General features: G+C 55.5%; 1 long non-coding RNA gene across 1 annotated transcript; it reads right to left on the bottom strand.

Moving 5' to 3' along the window:
- Positions 1 to 241: 241 nt before the first annotated feature.
- On the bottom strand, positions 242 to 2,769 carry LOC107307851. The gene is made up of 2 exons (XR_001552527.1): positions 2,733 to 2,769; positions 242 to 627 (listed from the first exon to the last, which is right to left on the bottom strand). It is a non-coding gene; the product is annotated as an uncharacterized LOC107307851 (long non-coding RNA).
- Between the last annotated feature and the right edge of the window lie 2,065 nt (positions 2,770 to 4,834).

The following is a 4,834-nucleotide window of genomic DNA, read 5'->3' on the forward strand; positions in this document are numbered from 1 at the left end:
AAATATTGAATTTTAGGGGGGATTTGGGGTAAAAAAGGCCCAAATTGGCCAACCAATAGGATTTGTCCATTTGAGTCCTGCCCTGTCAATCAAGAAGCAAGTCCCGCCCACTTAAGCCACGCCCCCTTCTAAATAGCCAATCAGCTTTGATGCTGAAGCCACGCCCACCTAAAATCACACCCCCTTTAAAAGAGCCAATCAGATTCGTCATTGAAGCCACGCCCCAATCAAACCACACCCCTATGTTAATTTGTTCTTTATTTCCACCAATCAGAGCTCCCCATCATGAAGTGGGCGGGACCTCACCAGGCCACTCCCCTATGCTAATTAATTATTTATTCCAACCAATCAGAGCTCCCCATCACAAAGTGGGCGGGACCAGCACTCCCATGTGGGCGGGGCCTCACAGCAGGCCACGCCCCTATGCTAATTAGTTCATTTCCACCAATCAGAGCTCCCCGTCACCAAGTGGGTGGGACCAGCACTCCCATGTGGGCGGGGCTTCCGGGGTGGGCGTGACCAATCAGTGCGTGTGGGCGGGGCTTGGTGCTGTGTGGGCGGAGTCATCCCGTGGGGGGGCGGCGCCATCTTGGATCCCACAGCGGAGATTGGCTGGCACGGCTATGTCTGTTAATGGGGGGGGGGGTTATGATGGACCCCAGACCCACATAGAGACCCCATAGAGACCCCATATCCCTTCATAAAACCCCATAAACCCCCATAGAGACCCATACCCCCCCATAGAGACCCTATAGTCTGCCATAGCAACCCCATAACCACCCCATACCCACATCCCAGCCTCATGGAGAACCCATAGCCCCCCATAGAGCCCCCCATAGCCCCCCATAGAGACCCATAGCCCCCCATAGAGACCCCATAGCTTTCTATAGAGACCCCATAGCCCCCTATATAAGAGGACCAATCCCTTCATACCTGTTCCCCATAGAGACGGTGTTTTTGGGCGCTATCATTGCCCCTGGACAAGCAAAGAGATCTCAATGTCCCCCCAATAGGCCGTGCGGGCCTACATCGCGTCCACAGTGCGAGAAGACCACCATATCCCCCCAATAAAGCCCTCAAATCCCACCCCAGCAAGCCCCCATAGAAGACCGGCCTAAGCCCCCACTTAGAACCCCCAATATCACACCCCACATATGAGAACCCATGTCCCTCATAAACCCCCATATGAGCCCCATAACCCCCCCATAGAGCCCAATATCCCCCCATAGCAGCCCCCATAATTCCCCCATACCCCCATAGAACCCCCATAGCCCGCCCCATAGAGCCCCATATCCCCCCAATATCCTCCCATAGAGCCCCATATCCCCATAGAGCCCCGCAAATCCCCCCCCATAGAGAACCCCATATATCCCCCCATAGAGCCCCCATACCTGCACCATATCCCCCCATAGAGCCTCCAATATCCCGCATATATTCCCCATATATCCATATATCCCCCCCATATCCGCCTTCATATCCCCCATAAAGCCCCAATATCCCCCCATAGAGCCCCCATATCCTCCCATAGAGCCCCCATACCCCCCTATATCCCCCCATAGAGCCTCCAATAATTCCCCCGATAGACATAACACCCATGACCCCCCAAGAGCCCCCGTACCGCCCCATATCCCCCTAGACAACCCCGATATCCCTTCATACCCCCATAGAACACCCCATATCCCCCCATATGAACACCCCATATCCCCACCATAGAGCCCCCAACCCCCCCATATCCCCCCCATATTGATGCCTCCAATCATACGCCAAATATATCCCCATATATCCCATATATCCCCACTCATATCCTATATCCCCATCAAAAGCCCCAATACCCCACACATTAGAGTCCCCACATTCCCTACTCATAGAGCCCCCATAACCCCCACTATAGGTGCTCTCTGCATAGAGCCTCATGATCCCCGATAGACAACCCCATACCCCCCAGAGAGCCCACAGTACCGCCCCCAGTATCCCCCTAGACACCCCATATCCTTCATACCTCCCACATAGAACCCCCAATATCCCCCCATAGACACCGCCATATCCCCTCATAGAGCCCGCCAAATCCCCTCTAGAGACCCGATAATCCCTTCAACCCCCCATAGAGACCCATATCCCCCCATAGAGCCCCCAATATCCCCTACCATAGGAGACCCCATCCAATTCCTTCATAACCCCCCTAGAGACCCCATACCCCCATAGAGCCCCATAGTCCCTCCTTCATAAACCCCATATCCCTGATACCACGTACCATAGTGAGACCCCATATCCCCATAGAGCCCCCATTATGTCCCCAGATGAGCCCATATTCGCCTGCATACCCTCAGTAGGAGGACCCATATCCCTGCCGATAGAGCCCTCATTATCCTCCTTCTCACTTGTCGGGCAGACCCCCATAGTGCCCCCCATTAGAGCCCCCATGAGAGGCCACCCATACCCCCATGAGAGACCGCCATATCCCCCATAATACGAGCCCCTATCCCCGATAGAGCCCATCTATCCCCATATCCCCGCCATACCCGCCCATGGGAAGAGGACCCCAATATCCCTGTCATACCCAAGGTAAGCCCCATACAGAGCAACCCCATACGCTGTTGTGTTATGACCGCCGCTATCCCCCCAAGAGCCCATATCACGCCCATTACACCCATACCTAACCCCCCAATGTCCACTATATCCCCCTAAGCTCGCCATGATCCCCCCATATCCCCATCGCCTTCCCCTTAGTTAACCCATCAGTTTAGCCGGGCAAGCCTCAACCTCCATGAGACTCACTAACTTCGTCCTCGTGCGTTGTCGCGCGGGCATGGCTGGTGAGGACGTGGGGTGCTGTGCGCGTCAGCGCGTGAGCGCGGGTATATGCCGTCGCTGCCCCTCGCACCCCCCACCGTCGTCACCGTCTGTACCTTAATTAGAGGGGAGGGGGGACATGATCCCCCTCTTTGCCCTTATTTCCTTCCCCCCCTCCCCTCTACGAGCCCCATTCCTCCATAGAGACCCTCCACGGGTCCATAGTGCCCCCGATAGAACGCCATATTCCCCCCAGTAGAGCCCTCATATCCCCCACAAAGCCCCATATCCCCCTATAGAGCCCATATCCCCCATAGTAGTCCCATACATCTCCGCCAACAGAGGCCTCATCATTCCCCATAGACCCTCCCTATCCCATAGAGCCCCCATATCCCCCCATAGAGCCCCAATCCCCATAGGGTCCCCTATCCTCCCCATATGAGCCCCATTAACCCATATGAGCCCCATTAACCCCATATGAGCCCCATAGCCCCCTACAGAACCCCATACCCCCTATAGAAACCCCTTATCCACTCATAAACCCCCCATGAGACCCATAGAGCTCATAACCACCCCATACGAGATCCCATAAACCTCGCATTAAGAGTCCTACAGCAGCCCCATGAGACACCCCATAATCTCCCTTCATGTTAACCGTCCCATAAAGCCCCCATCTTTTTCCCCCCGAATAAGAGCCCCATAGCCCCCATTAGAGACTCCATAGACTCCCCCCAAGAGCCCCATACCCCCATTAGAGCCCATTATCCCCATAGATCCCCATATCCACTCGAGCCCCAAGGCCCCCATTATATCCATGCTTCCAAAGGCCCCCCAAATCCCCATAGAGACCGCCATATCCCCCCCAGTAGAGTCCCCACAGCCCCCATAGACACCCCATATCCCTTCATACCTCCCTAAACCCGCATATCCCCAAGGGCCCATATTCCCCCCATAGAGGCCCCATAGTCCCAATAAATCGATATCCTGTATAATCATGGGGCAGGTAGAATAGACATTGCTCTGGCAGCGGAAGAGTCTGAAGTGGTGCACGAGCGGTACATGCGGCGCGGACAGCCTGTACTTCACTGGGCGACAACAGCATCACGTTACCTATGGCAACCGCCACATCCCGGTTACCTATGGCAACAATCAGCATCCTATGATTTACCGGAGCGGTAACATCCAGCCCATAAAGCGCTATAACAGCCTCCAAAAGGGGCGCTAATAGTGACCTCCACCCATAGGGCGCTATGAACAGCCTCCATACAGGGGTGCGCTATAGGACCTCCAGCCCATAGGGGCGCTATAGCAGCTCTCATACAGGGGCTATAGTGACCTCCAGCCCATAGGGGGCGCTATAACAGCCTCCATAGGGGGCGCTATAGGGACCTCCAGCCCATAGGGGGCGCTACCTCCCATATAGGGAGCTTATAGGGACCTCGCAGAACCCACTAGGGGCGCTATAACAGCCTCCATAAGGGGCGCTAATACCGGCGACCTCCAGCCATGGGGCCTTAAAAACAGCCTCATAGGGGGCTATAGATCCTCGCAGCCATAGGGGGCGCTATAAACCTCCATAGGGGGGCTATAGCGACTCCGCCCATAGGCGCTATAGCGACCTCCAGCCCATAGGGGGACAAAATGCGACCTCCAGCCATAGGGGGCAAAATAGCGACTTCGCTGCAGCCCATAGGGGCGCTATAGGTCAGCCTCCATGAATGGGGCGCTATAATGTGAACCTCACAGACGCATAGGGGGCGCTATAGCAACCATCGATGGGGGGGGGCTCCATAAGAGCCGTATGTCTCCAGTGCCCCTCATTTTCCCATATCCCTCCAGTCTCCCATATTCCCCTCCACTCTCTCATATCCCCTCAATACCCCCCATTTCCCTCCCTGTCCACAATACTGCCCCGATAATCCCTCGCATTACCCCTATAGATCCCCCTATATCACAGCCCATATCCTCCCAGTGTCCCCCAGTCCCACCACCCCCTCAGTCCTCCATGCCCCTATATCACCCAATCCCCCCTCATAGCCCTATA

The sequence above is a fragment of the Coturnix japonica genome, unplaced genomic scaffold, assembly GCF_001577835.2.
Source record: "Coturnix japonica isolate 7356 unplaced genomic scaffold, Coturnix japonica 2.1 chrUnrandom1094, whole genome shotgun sequence".
Classification (NCBI taxonomy): Eukaryota; Metazoa; Chordata; class Aves; order Galliformes; family Phasianidae; genus Coturnix; species Coturnix japonica.